Raw genomic sequence first — 15,540 nt, 5'->3', positions numbered from 1 at the left:
CATAAGATTTATAGACAATTTATTAGTAAAATTGGCACAAACACATTAATTTTCCATTAAAATGACATTGAAAAAATATATTGATAAAATGAGAGAATTAAGTCTAATAGATTTAATAACAGATATTAAGTAATGAATGACTTCATTGTTTCAAAATCACCTTAGAAATGTCAGGTATTTTTCATCAGGAAGAATATTGCAACTAAAGAACTGTCCCCTGAGGAGACATTTCATCTGTTGCTGGAAGCCGAGCTACCCAGCCTGAGTGGCAGGGCCCAGGCTGCGGACGGATTGGTGACTGCAGGGTGGCCCGCCCACAGTGAAGCTTCTTGTACTCCTGCTTTTAGGTAATTTGGCCTTATTAAAGTACCTGGGGTATTGTCTGTTGGGGAATTGCCCTTGGCAGGCCCCCTGGGAAAAGAACCATTAGGGAAGAAAGTAAGGTTCCGCAAGAAATTGTGCGGCCTTACGTTTAGCCCTTGCCATCCTCTATGGAGACTCCTCTACTTACAGGAAGGATAGCCTCATGCATTTGCCAGCAAAGAGGGCCTGTAAAGGAGACACATATGGATTTGAAAGCCCCACTCTGACAACTAAGGAGTGTATCTCTGGGCACAGGTGACTTCAACCCCTAGGCCTACCTGGCCGCCCGGAGGCATTCCAGATGATGACTGAACCTAGTCGGTTAAGCTACGGAATGGTTCATTGGTTCCTAGGTGCATTGTCTCTCTGAGAATGTATGAGGTGTGGGTTTCTAAGGCCTTTTCAGCCCCTTTCTGGCACCTCGGACTGAGACAAACACATTGTTCTTCTGGCCTCATGTGGTTAGGAGGTCATGTCCCTGTAACTGTTCCACTTGAGGTGTTGAGAAATGGAGGGCCTTTCACAAGAACAGCAAAGCAAATGCTTTGTAGATTATACATAAACGCAGATGCATAATGGAATAATGTAAGAAACTGATCTATAATCAAAGGGTATGCGGGAAAGTTAAGGGAAAATCACCATGTTATTTCTTAAAGGTCGTTTATACATAGGAACATTTTCAAAATTAGGTAATGTTAGAAAAACATAGATGACGTATGCTACAGGGAAATCACTAGCACATATAATGCCACGTTTACTGCAATAAATCGGCCAGTTCAACACACTGCTGTTGTCTGTGTCCATTTTTATTGTACTTCTAGTTTTTTACTTATTTTTTTTATTTTCCAGTTGTTTATTTTAGTTTTATTTTATTTTCACCGATGCCGTTCTTCCTTCGGGAACCCCTGGTTGCTGGAGCTGGTCTCTGGCAATCTGTCGTTTTCTAAAGTAAATTGAATTTTCTCTCAGATTCCAGGTACCTTAGGACCAAAGGATAGGATGGGTCTTCTTTACAGTAAATTTCCAGAATGAAGAAAATTCTAGTGTTTAATGCTCATGCCATGCAACTATGCCACTCTTTTCCTCCTCCTTCACATAGGCCCCTCATCACTATCATCTGTTCATTTAGTTCCTCCTTGCTTCTCCCAGTTTTCTAGGCAATTCTTGCCATTTTTGTCAATGACTTCAATAATCATGTGATCAACCATTTAATATCTAAGTTTCTCAGTTCCTTGACATGAGAATCCCTAAGATTCTCTTCCATGTCACCACAGGCATACATTGCCTTTGTAAACAATCAACTTTGTCATCACCTGGAATTGAGACCTCCACTGAAACCCTGACATACAGCAACTCTTCCTGTGTGTTAAGTATCAGTAGTATTTTTAAGTCACTGGTACAAATCTTCACCTTTTCAAAATTCCTAAGACACGAATCTCTTTAATTTTTCACCGACATCAGCTCTTGGCTTCATTCCTCTCTGTCCAGTTCAGATTCCACAACTCATCATTTATATTCACAACTTTACATAAAGCCTTACCTCTCTTGAAATTGCTGTATTTGATTTTGCTTACCCTGGACAAATTCAACCATTTCTGCCTGCACCCATGGACCTGAATAATTTAGCACTAACAATCTAGTAAAGTTGACTGGTTTTGCTTGAAATTTAGTCAGAAATTCCAAATAGATATTCAACATGGCCTCAGAAATCCTAATATATTTGTGAACCACACCTGCCTTCCTACTCTCCAATAGGATCATTCTACACCCTCTTTCCAAAATCTTTCACAATCTCTCTCTTTTTCACTCTTGGTGACATACTGCACTGGAAAACTAAGTGACAACAGAGGAAGTGCCTACTCTTCTTCAACACGTGATCAACACAAAACCATCTTCATGAAAACTTATCTTCTAATTTCTTTCTATAGTCTTTAAACAAGAATATTGAGCATTTGCCATTTGTGAAATACCAAACTTTCCTTTCTGTTAAGCCCTGGATCTCATTACTGCTTGTTTGTTCAAGAACCTCTTTTTGACACCAGACCTTTGATGGTCCCTGCCTGTCCCTCCAATTCTGTTTCATGCCTCCCTTGATCACAACTCTTTCCTAACTCAGGAACTTTGGACCTCTTGACTTTTTGGGATTAAGTCATTGTCAGTGTCCTGTACTCAGAGTGGCCTTCCCTGACCAAAAAAAAGTAGGTTTACCTCAGCCTTATCAGCTATCTCTGTACTCTGCTTCCTTCTTAGCATATATGTCAAATCTAAATATATTTATTTGTTGTTAGGTTGCTTAATTTTTGACTGTGCCTCCTTCTCAACTGTGAGCTCCATAAGGATATGAACTAGATCTGTGATTAAGCTTCTCCTATGCCCCAGATTACTGCTTGCCCATGGTATGTACTAAATAAGCATTAGGTTAAATGAGTGAATGAATGAATGAACTTACCATTGTTAATTTTTTAACTTCCATAACCAAGCCTTAGTCTTGTGAGAAATAACATTGGTTACTTAACAGTGACCCCTGTCTCTATCATAACTAGAGATCTACTCGAAAAAATTTGTGTGTCATGCCAATCTCCATAACATTAGACTCAATCAGATTAGACTGATGTTCCTAGGGATATGGAACATTCTGTGTGGGGCATAGTAAGGGTTTCACAGATCTTGAGACTATAACTATAATCTTCTCACTGGCTTCTCACATTAGTAGATTAATAGTCAAAAAAGTAGCTACTTGCTACATTTTGTTGGAGTAATTTAATCCTAATTCTAATGAAGGCCTATGGTTACTACTACAAAAGGAAACAGGATATGTCTGGAACCCAGGGACTTCTCTGAGTCTTTCCTTGTCCAGTGATAACTGTCAATAGACAATTGTAGCAACCATACCCTAAAAAAGCAAACAAACAAAAGTTCATACCATAAGTGATGAAATTCTGGATCACTCACTAGGAAGTAATCCAGGACAGAAAGGTGCTGGACTATGATGAAGGAAATATAAAATGGGTGTCCCAGAAGTGAGATGAAATAGTCACAGCCTAAATACTGGTGGCTGTAACTTATTTTATTAGTGTTTCTGTCTTTAGTCTATGAGATTGTGACTGTCCACTAGCTCAAGGGGATTCTGGGGCTGACTGGATTTGTAACTCTCCTTTGGAGGAAGAAATGAAGACATTTTGTTCTCATAAAGAATGAAGGCTCCATATTGTATTGTGGAAGACAGATAATGGGGAAAAATTAATGGATCTGAATAAGTCAAGGGGTGGGTTACATAGGACACGTATATCTCCTCAGATTCTGTTGCTCTCTCCTATCCCTTTCACTCTGGGCTACTTGTTATGCTTCATTCACCTTTGGGGCCCTAATAACTTGATATGAGCAGTGAGTTTCTTCTGAGGACATTCAGCCTACACTTGGGATTGGATGACTCCTCCTACCACTTCCAGGCAGGAATGACACACCGTATTTTCAGGCATGGAGTCTAGCCTCCCCAGGAACTGCCAAAGCTTCAAGACTGATGTCAGCTGGAGAAGTGGGAGAGTTAACTCTCTGAAAATGGGAAATTAGACCAATGGGAGATGAGAGATAGAAGACACCACCAGATATATGATATATCCCCTATATATATAAGTCCCCTCTCCCTTCCTTGTGCAGATAGACTATTCTGAAGCAGTGTTTTCAAAACCACCTTGCTGGAGATTCCGCAGATAGCCTAGTGGATTTACATGCCAAGCAGCTGGTTGTCTTTTCTCCAAAGCTCATCATAAAACAAGAGCGATATATTATATTGTATTTATTTCTCATCATTCCCTGCTTCATTTGTCTTTTTGTCCACTTTATCTCCTCTGGTCTTGCACCATCCAATAAAGTATTAGCGCTTAAGCCTTGTTTCAGGTTTATTTGTTTAAGGGAACCCAGGATTACAAATACCTACTAAATGCAAGTCATATAAAATCCAAAAACTTTTGTGATTGAAATATATTTACTTATGAATACTGATATATTCTATAAACAATGCACATGACAATCATTTTGCTTGAAGCATGAGTCAACAATACATTATTAATTTATTTTAAAAAGTCTCTTCATTAACTTGGATGAGTATCATTTTGTACTTATCTGTGGTTTATCTGTATCCTATTTAACCTCTTCTCTGAAAGAGTAGCAAACTTTGTTTTGATACACAATATCTGTGTTTTACATTTGCTACATAATGAACTCATCATGACTAACAAAATTAAGAAATGTATTATTAACATTATCATTATGAAAAGATCTATACTTTCTCACTGAGTTATATGAAACTACCTATTGCACCACTTATGAAAACTCATAAAAATAAATACCAACAGACATCAACAATGGACAACTCATAGCTTGGATTCTTGAAAAGTTCAGAGTTTACTAGGGAAGATAGACACACAGTACAATAGAGACTGGTAAGAATTATAATAGAGGAATGTGCCAAGGGCTAAGAGAGCAGAAGAGAAAGGCCAATTAACACTTCCTGGCAAGGTTATCAAGGAAAAAGTAACATTTGGGATATGTCTTAAAGGATTAGGAAGATGTACCCAGAAGGAAAAGAAGAAAGACCATCCCCAGCAAAAAAACAAAGTTCACACAACAAATACTTACTGACATTTATGTTTTAACCAGTGATTTATACTCTGGAAACAGAGTGGTAGACAAGCCATAGAAAATCTAGAGCTTTCATTCCAGTATGGGGCAGACACTGAACAAACAAACAAAGGAAAAATTCATTATGTGTGTTGTGCCTATAATTAAAACAAGGGGGCATGACAGAAAGTGACCAAGGGACTACTTTCATGTGGATGGTCAGGGGCAGCCCCAGTGGCGAAGTGACATTTATGAGGAGTTGTATCAGGCCCTCAGGGAAAGAAATGAGTGGGAAACTTTCATAGCTATAACATGGAATTTGTGTGATGGGAGAAATTAGAGCAGATCAATTAGATGGATAGTTAGGGACTTTTATGCTGAATTTAACCCTAAAAGAATAGCAAATATTTTTATGACCATAACAAGGGAAGGGACTCAAAAGAGTCTCAGTAGCTGTAGTGTAGAGTCTGCAAGTCGGTGAGGAGGACCCAAAGGCAGAGCGACAACAGGGAAGGCAATGCAGTTGTCCATCCGGTTGAATGCAGATGAGCACTTACACTAATAAGAAGATAGCTCTCGGGGCGCCTGGGTGGCGCAGTCGGTTAAGCGTCCGACTTCAGCCAGGTCACGATCTCGCGGTCCGTGAGTTCGAGCCCCGCGTCAGGCTCTGGGCTGATGGCTTGGAGCCTGGAGCCTGTTTCCGATTCTGTGTCTCCCTCTCTCTCTGCCCCTCCCCCGTTCATGCTCTGTCTCTCTCTGTCCCAAAAATAAATAAAAAAACGTTGAAAAAAAAATTAAAAAAAAAAAAAAGAAGATAGCTCTCAAGAGAGATTTAAATGGTAGGTGTGTTAGGATTTAACAAGTGAATATTGAGATTTTCAAAGGTAAAAATGTGAAAGGAATTAGGATGACAGGTTCATGGTTGTGGTATTCCCTGTGAATGATGATATAATTCACCGAGATAAGGAATTCAAGTACAGGAATGGTATTTTGTTTTGGTGGAGGGTGAGTAAGTCAGGGACAGAAGAGTAATTTAGTTTGAGGCATGCTGATTTTGTTGTGCTTGAGATAACCACTGTTAGTGTGTAATTAGAAATACAAATCTGAAGTTCAAGAAGACTTCAAACTCAGCAATAATGAGGAGACAAAGTCACACAAAAAATGTTTGGGACTGTTAGGATTTATGTGAATAAATTCGACACCTATTCACCGCTCTCAAAATCTCCCAAACATAAATCAGAAAGCACTGTCATATAGAGTTTTGTAGTTCTAAGATGAGAATTCTTCCCTGAAGAAATCACCCCCATCTAAAGCTGCAAGGAAAACTCCCTCCATGAAATAGAAAATCCTCCCAGACAGTTGATATTCTTTTGAAGTTAGCAATAATGGATCTAGCAAATAGGCTTTAAACTTAGACATTCTCAACCTACTTTAATTCTGTTAATCTACAAAGTGAATTTCATGGGCACTTAGATCCCAAATTCTAATTCTAATTTGTTCTCTGTATTGTGCCTTACATATTTGGGTATTCTGCATGTAGCGGTTACTTCCTTGTGTCATAAATGCATAAGATATAATACAATACTTACTGAGACATAAGGAAGAAAAAGTAGGTTACTTTACTATGGGGAAAAATTGTGCCATTATGTAGTTAAATATATAGTGAGTGACTTCTATTTTCTGATCATGAAACATAGGAAAGTTGTAGAGCATATCTGTGGATGTCAAAAAAAAAAGTAACTGAATGACATAATAGAAAAATCATTAGGCTTGGGTTCAGAACACCGTATTCAAGGACCAATACTACCATTTATTAACTGTGAGAATTTAAGCCAAAAATTTAACCTCGGTAAACTCCACTCTATCTGAAAAATGGAAGATAGTACCTAATTTGTAGGGTTGTCATGACAATTAGATGAATATCCATGTAAAAAGCAATAAACAATAAAGCATTGCAGCATGTAAATTTCAGTTAAAGATGGCCATTTTAACCAAGTATTAATTAAATAGATATATAGAAAAACCTGACTGAAATTAAGACCCAGATATGATTTGAGAACCACAGAGGATTATGTCTGTATCTAGATCCAACTTTATTTTTACCCCAAATTTGTGATTCAGTAGCCCTTGAAGTAACAGGAAGCTGAAGACAGTTATTTCTTATAGTCTTCCAAGTTAGATGCAATCCTAAGGACAAGAGGAATGTGAAGAAAAAGAGGATTGTGAAGTCGACAATCTCATTACCTGAATTATAATTGAGTAAGGACAACACAATTCAAATGGCTTAAGTAGCAATTAGTTAAATGACAAATTTAAGCTGTGATTCCTTGCTTAGGGGCAAGGTGAAGCTTTTCCTAAAAGTAATGGCATGAAATCCAGAATACAGTGACTTTCTGAAATGTCTGATGTGCTGAAGCTCATAAGCTGTTATTAATTGCTAAGAAAAATCAGATAATTGAATATGGAAAGAAATGTTTCTCATTGCTTGTAAATGTTAGATTATATTTTATATATTTTTAAGTAATGTATATTAATATTATATTGTTTGAAAGTATGTTTGAAAGTATGTTTACCACCGGATGCAGCATTAAAATTATTTTTTAAAAAATCTCTTTTTTGATAAATGAGGTGTGGTGTCTAATAAAAAGTTGAACACTAAAAAGAAAATTTTAAACCCTTTAATCTATCAGAAGTTTTCAAATATAGCTGCCCATTAGAATCACCTGGGGAGCTTTGTAAAACTACCACTTTATGGGCTTCATCCCTTGAGCTTCTGATTTAATATGTGTGGGTAAGACCTGCGCAACATCAGTTTTAAAAGCTCCACGGGTAATTCTAATATGAAACCGATGCTGAGCATCTCTGATCTTGACAGAAGATGTATGGCCTTTCCATAGATCCCAGAGCTTTAACACGGTTAAACCCTTTAAGCATTACCACTAAAAGTCACTGAATAGACAGTGGATTGTGACAAATAATATTTTCATTTGAAGAGACATAAAATCAAGCCATGCCCTAATCACTATATTCTTATTTAGTTTCTCCGTACTCTGCCTTAACAAACAGGAAGATTAATATCCTCCTCTATTCTGTTGACCTTCCAACCAAATATTGTCCTAAACAATACGTCTACATCACCTTTGTCAAGACCATCAAACTCATTGCCTTTCAATACAAAAACTCAGATCAGGAGCTCCTTTATTTATCTACAAGTATATTTTGGAGAATATTTAACCTAGAAGACGAACCAAAATCTCCTCAAAGATATGAGATTTCTCAGGAGTCAAGTTAGATTTAAGGCAGTAATTGACCTTTGTTTTCTTCCTCAAACTTTTCCAAACTGTTGGCCCTTCTATAAAATACTTTTCAAAATAGAGAACAAAATTGGCAGTGTGTTATATAAACATTGCTAGTTTTGTCTTTGGGCTTTTTCACATCTTCCATTCAGGGAGACAATCTATAGACCTCCATGGAGAATACAAGTCCTTCTTTACCCTTCATAACACATGTGTGCACCTGTTACCTAAAAACACAAGCACTATGTTCCAGACAAGATCTACTCCATGTGATCTGCTAAGCTGCTAACAACTTCTGCCAAGAGCAGAGTTAACATAATGATTTTTAAAACATTACCTGAATTCTAATTCACTAACCATTTATGTATTTAGATTAGAAGGTCTACACTTATCACAAAATAGTTTGTAAGAAAGCTAAACAATTGGTCTGATTCTTAGAAATTTTTACATTATGTCATCATGCTATTATGTTTGCTTATAAGACAATAAAGTAATCCTAAGGGTATATATGTACAATTTTAAGTAAAGTATATAGTATATACAGCATAATATTATATAGCTTATATAATATTTATGACCAATTTTTCACTAAATTTCATAACATTAAAGCCAGGAATATCAATAGAACTTTCTGCAATGATGGGAATAATAAAAATGTTCTATTCTGCATAATTCGTTTTTTTTTTCAAAAATTCCTTTAGACATGCACTACACAGGAACATCTTCACCAGATGCTGCAGCACAAAGTACAAAATCATAGATGTCTTCCTTTTCATCAGGGCACGCACAACTTGGAAAGGCACATCCACAGCAGCTCTGAAGGAGATAAAAAGTATCTCTCGGATCAGCTCACATTTCCTAGCATTTTTATTTTATTATTATTGACTTTGTAGATGACAGAGACCTGATAGTACAATTATTTTTTCAGGTGAATCACTTATGGAAAATTTCCGGGATTTATCAGGATCTTGAAACAAGTATAAAGAAATGAACAAAAAGCTACAATTGCAAATTGCTTTGGTGTATATTTAAAACCACTTCATATAATTTGTGACACATGGAAGTTTTAACAAGAAAACTTTGAAGTGAGGACAGAGAGACTCAGATACAGAGTGGTTGAGTATCTTGCCTACCGGTGCAGAATAGGTGGAATATTCAGGATTCAAAACCTGATAGTCCAGCTCTAGAGTCTGCATAATTAAACTCACTTTAAAAATGCTAATCCTGGGATGCCTGGGTGGCTCAGTAGGTTGAGCATCCAACTCTTGATTTTGGCTCACATCATGATCCCAGGGTTGTGGGATCAAGCTCCAAGTTGGGCTCTGTGCTGAGGGTGGAGCCTACTTAGTATTTTCTCTCTGTCTCTCTCCCTCTCTCTCTTCCTCTAAATAAAAAATAAAAAATGCTAATCCCACTACTAATAATTAATGATACAAACGCCGGTTCTTTAAAATGAATAATTAAATATGCAAAAAAACATTGACCTGATGAAGGAGAAAAAAGAAGATAAAGCCAAAATATACCAGACATGATTGAGAATGAAAAGACACATGGTTAGAGATACGACTCAGATTAAAAAAAAATATTATAAGGGTGCCTGGGTGGCTCATTCAGTTAAGCGTCCAACTCTTGGTTTTGGCTCAGGTCATGATTTCACAGTTGGTGAGTTCGAACCCTGCACTGGGCTTGGTGCTGACAGTGAGGAGCCTACTTGGGATTCTCTCTCTCCTTCTCTCTCTGCCCCTCCTCTGCTTGTGCTCTCTCTCTCTCAAAATAAATAAATAAATTTGAAAAAATTATAAAACATTAAAATTTATAATCAAAAATTTGAAAAATAGAGGAAGTTATTTACTAACCAAAAAGACCAAAATTAATCAAAGAAGTAGACCATTTAAATAGGTCAATTACTCTAGAAGTGAGCAAAGTAATTAAAATCTACCATTGAAAAAGACAGCTGCGTTCTATAGTTTCATAGTTGAGTTCTAATCTTTAAGACATATGTTAAATACAAACTTTTAGATAATCTTTAAACAGGAGATAATGTTATTTAAATTATTCTCAGACAACAGTATATTTCCGAAGCTACCCCTATTATAAACTGTGATTACAAAAAAGACAAAAAATAAAAACTCTTCCTTATGAATATTTTAAAATATTTTCCTCTTATTTCTTCTATATTACATTTAGAATATTACATGTATTTTTAAATATATGTTTGTAGGTAGGCTATGTTATCTTTCATTAATGATAATAAATAGGTTATTAAAATATTTTCATAGAAAGTAGATATTATATCTGACTAGGTGGAAAATACTGATTTATACAATCAGGAGAAAAAGAGAAGTCAAGTAATTTTTATTGAGAAAAAAAAGAACAATTTAGTTGCAAATAATTGGCTGTGGATAGAAGAGGTCTTTTTTGTACCATTTGGGCTTCCCCCATGGTGGTAAGGGATCGTAGGGAATACAGGAAGGCTAATTTAAAGTCCCTGGTACCTTCTGGATCGTGCCTGTGGTTAGATAGCCAATTCTGAATTGCTTTTTCTACCCTTACAGTCTTACATTAAAAATCTTCCACAAGCCATGTAATTTCTCTTTGCTTTAAATTCTCCAGAAAACTTATTCTATAATGTCAAGGAATTTTTCAAATAGTAGGAGTATTAGAAATTGTCTAGTCTACCTACATCTGAGGAAAGAGAGCCAATAATCAATGTCTTTTCCAGAAATATTCAACTTTCAAGGAGCAAAGCCATGATTCCAACTCAGAAATCCTATTTTCAGATCTGTTGCTCTTTCTACTCCACTGGATGTTCTCTTCTCATGATGACAAGCAAAAAAAAGGTCAAAATACACTGCAGATGAGAAATGTAAAAATAAGTTCAATATCTCTATTTGTGTGTGCGTGCTTAAAAACTTTCCTGTAAAAATAAGGAAGGACAATACAGCAAAGAAGCAAGCCTTACTGGGCAACCACTTGACCTTTTCCTCCCATACCAATGGGATTTTTGTTTCTTTTCTGTTTCTTGTAATATGTTTATTTATTTTAAAGATGGTTTCCTATTCCATTTCATCTTTCATTTCAACTATCACAATTAGTCATAAATACGGAATGAGTAGATTATCCAGATCAATTCCACATCTAACGCTCAGCTTTTATAGACATTAAAATTCAACATATTTTTTGCTCTAATATCTAAGAAAAACCCAATTATGTATAATTTTATTTAAATTTTAGAATGGTTACTATTTACTGAAAACCATATAAAATTCAGGAAGAATCTATGAATGTAACTTAATTATCAGCAGTAATTACACATGGAAAAAATGCTTCTAGTTTATTTTGAGAGGTAGCTCAGCACAGCACATGTTGCTGATTACACTCATTGTCTTTGCTTAACTGAACATGAGCAATCTCATCTCTACATTTTACATCATAAAGCATCCTCAATTTAGAGTTACTGCTATATTTTCTGTTTTCATACTGTCTCCATTTAAATGCTACACTTGAAACATATATTTTCAACAAATAAAAAAATTCATAATTCAGTGTAAATGATTAGAATAAAAATATGGGATCTTAAGAATGTTTTTCAAATAGGTCCAAGGACTAAAATATTACCATTGCATTCCCCCTATCTCACTAACCCAATCCCATGTGGGATGATCAAAAGTAACATAATGGTTACTATTGTAATATGTATGTGAAAATGCACGCAAATTTTGAACTATTTTCATATATTTTTTGAAAAATTTTGCAAAAGTAATAAAATGTTAAGTAAACATGATACTCAAAAAAACCTTTAGAACTGTGAATATATCTGTATATAAATCTTCTCAGAGGTAACACCCTCAAAACTTTCAACGAATACTCTTCTTCAATGAATACTCAACTCCCAATCAACTGGTCTTCCATATCAGGGTGGAAGGTGAAGAAATGCATGTTTCCATGCAGGCACATGTGCACACTGGCTTACAGGCTAGTCACAGCTGTTTCCACAGAAACAAGAAAGAACCTATACTTTGTTGTGAGATAGTATTCCATATATGACTTTTGGCAGCTTCGATGTTGACTTTGTCCCCTAATTCTAGTGCGATATTCACACTAGTCTAAGTTCTGGGGTAGGAGGTTTACAGGTGCTACAGTGAGTATAATAACTCTTTGACACCACCACAACCACTAAACCGTCAGTCCACCAGAAGAACTGTCAATACACTAGATTGACAAAATTTTCACAAATGCACAAGATGAGCCATGCTAAGGTTGAAGTAGAGATTTCTTTGGTACTTTTTTTTAATTTGGGAAAGCGTTATTCAACTCTTGATATAAAAATATTATTTTAAAGCTATACACATTCAAAAATAGGAATCTGACTTTGAGCCACACCCAGATAAAATTAATAAAAGCACATACTTTGCACCATTCTTCACATAAATTCACTTAAATGCCTTAAGTGATCTGAGAAGAAATTGTGGTTGAACCAACTAAGTAGTAGGCCAAATTTCTGGCATGGAGTATTCTAATAATGAATTTCATTGAATCTGTATATATGCTATACAAACTATATTATATATATATATATATATATATATATATATATATATATATACGTGTAATATATGCATATTGTAAGTGTTATGTTATATACTATATATGTTATATATACACATATGTGTGCATATAATGAAATTGCATAACATATCATAGTATAATAATAACAATAAAATAAAAACTGTGATGTAAAAATAAGAAGCAGACGGTAAGGAGTTTATGGTCAGCATAAGATACCTAGAATATGGTGGCCTATTGAAATCAGAAAAACTATCTCAGGAAAAATAAATCATTTGTCTTATACCATAAATCTTACTCAAATGATTAATTAGCAACAATTACAAATAAATTTAGATTAAAATGAAAACAGATAAATCAAGGAATTTAGAGTCACATCCTATTTCTCCCTAAGAAGAGTTATTTTTAAGCTAAGCCTTCATCTGTTTGTGGGCTACCTAGAGAGATAATGTGGACAATTTAAAACTTATGAAAATCACATAACCTGAGTTTCATAAACATTATTCCAGAGCACACTTGTATCTCTTCTTTGATTCCTCTCTCTATTATCTGACCAGAAACATCTGACTTTAGCCTCCTTTCCAACTTCTTGTTTCCCCAGTCTATCCATTGGATATTGGTAGTTTCGAGATTACTGAATGCCAGGTTTTTATTTGTTAGCTATCAGGCACCTGGTATTAGTAAAGAAGGAAAAAGAAAATCCAATTTCCTTAAGAAGAAAGAGATACATAAATTGAGCCTGCCCTTTCTGATAGGAAAAGAATAATTGTCTTACTTTTTGAAAACACAAAGCCTATTCTTGTTAGTATGGATTATCACATAACCTTTGGAATCGGGTGTAATATAAATGCATTTCAATAATAAATGAACATTATTACTATGGTTGCAGTATGGTTCTCTGATGAGAGGCTATGTCCTAAACAAATTCCAATGAGGTAGCCCAAGGCTTTATAGGACACAACAAACTGCAGAATTCATTATCCTTCCTCTCCTCTCACTTCCTTGTCCTGAACACCATACTCCTCTGTGGCTAAAATCCTGTGGACTCTTAATCTGCAATATGGCTTATAACTACTCCATTATTTTCATGCTGACTGCTATTTATTTAGTTGAGTCTTTGTAATTTGTTACCTACATTTTGCACTGGTCTGCTTCTCATCTCTTTTCCTCCAATGTAGCCCTCATATCCTTAGTAAATCAGAGACCAGATGTCTTTTAGTCCTTTCTTTTCAAAATCTCTTCATAATTGATAGAATGAACAACTCCTTAGCTTAGAATTTGAGGCATTTCCTCAGCTCTGTGAATCCACCTGATATTAAGTTCTTCATTCTCCCATCCAGTCCACTCTCCTCACACTCACTCTATTCTGATCATACAAGGAAAATGTATGCATCTGTGACATTTCCTATGTAATTCCAAAGCTGAGCATGGCTTTCCTTGTATCTATATGTTTTTGATCCTCTTTGAGGTTCAATTTAATACCTTCTTTTCCATTAGTTCTTCCTTATATCCAAGAGCTTACTTACGATGCATTTCACTGCTGACTGATCACCACTTGTTTACTTTTTACTTGAGCATGAATTCCATTATTCTGTCTTATAATATAAATTATAGATGCTTTAGAATAATTCTTGTTTGGTCCTAATATTTGTGTCCTTATTTCACTCAGAATCTAGTATTTTTCCTCATCTAGAGATGCAGCACATCAAAGTAGTAAAGCACATGGGCTATGGAATCAGACAAACCTGGGTCCAAATCTTCAGTCTACTATTTAGCACCATCACATCTTGAACAAATTATTTTTCTTAGGCCTAAGTGTTGTCCTAGTGGACTGAGTATGTTCATAGTGTCTTATATTAGAAGATTCTTATGCAAGCTTATTCAACAAATGTTTTTTGAGACACTTCTTTGGTCCAAGCATAAACTGGAGTAAACAGTGGAGAACAAAATAGTGCTTCCTACCTACAAGTCTTATTGTAAAGACTGAATGAGACAGTATATATGATAATCACTTTATACTTACAAGTGCAGAAAAGGATCATCAATTAAGAATGTGGTTTCTGTAATTTTTTTATAAGTCTTCACTAAACATTTATTGAAAACTACTAAATGTCAGAATTGGTGGTTTCTCCAGAAAAATGAGAGCATGGCTCTTAAGCTCCACAGGTTAAAGAATAACAGGGCAGCAAACTAGTAAGCCTGCAACATGGTGCAGAGAGATGGGTGTTCGTAAGATTCGGCTAACTAGATTTATCTTAAAAAAAAAAAAAAAGCAAATATTTTCATGTTGTTCCCTGATTATTAAAACTGAGAGAATATAGTCAGGTGGACCATGTAATACTTCAAATTGAGATAATATTAAGTAACTGCTGCCACCTTTGGCATTTTTAGAGCAGGCATTATGATAAACATAGTTGGGTATTTCTTGATCAATCATCTTAGTCACTTCAAAATACCAATTAGCCCTTGTAAATGTTAATAATATAAGCAATAAAGAACAGATGGCGGCATGATCAGAAAGCAGCTGCTGTTTTCCTGTCAAACCAAAAGATGTGAGCAATGTTTCTAAACAAGGGCCCAGCAGAGAAATCATGGTGATGAAATTTTCTGCTCCAGGCCCATGCCATATATCTTCTATCTAAAGCTGCTTAAAGGCATTTACGGGCAGTAAGGGCCATAATGGTGTTGATGATCT

The sequence above is a fragment of the Neofelis nebulosa genome, chromosome 6, assembly GCF_028018385.1.
Source record: "Neofelis nebulosa isolate mNeoNeb1 chromosome 6, mNeoNeb1.pri, whole genome shotgun sequence".
Classification (NCBI taxonomy): domain Eukaryota; kingdom Metazoa; phylum Chordata; class Mammalia; order Carnivora; family Felidae; genus Neofelis; species Neofelis nebulosa.
Note: the sequence above shows the minus strand (reverse complement) of the source record.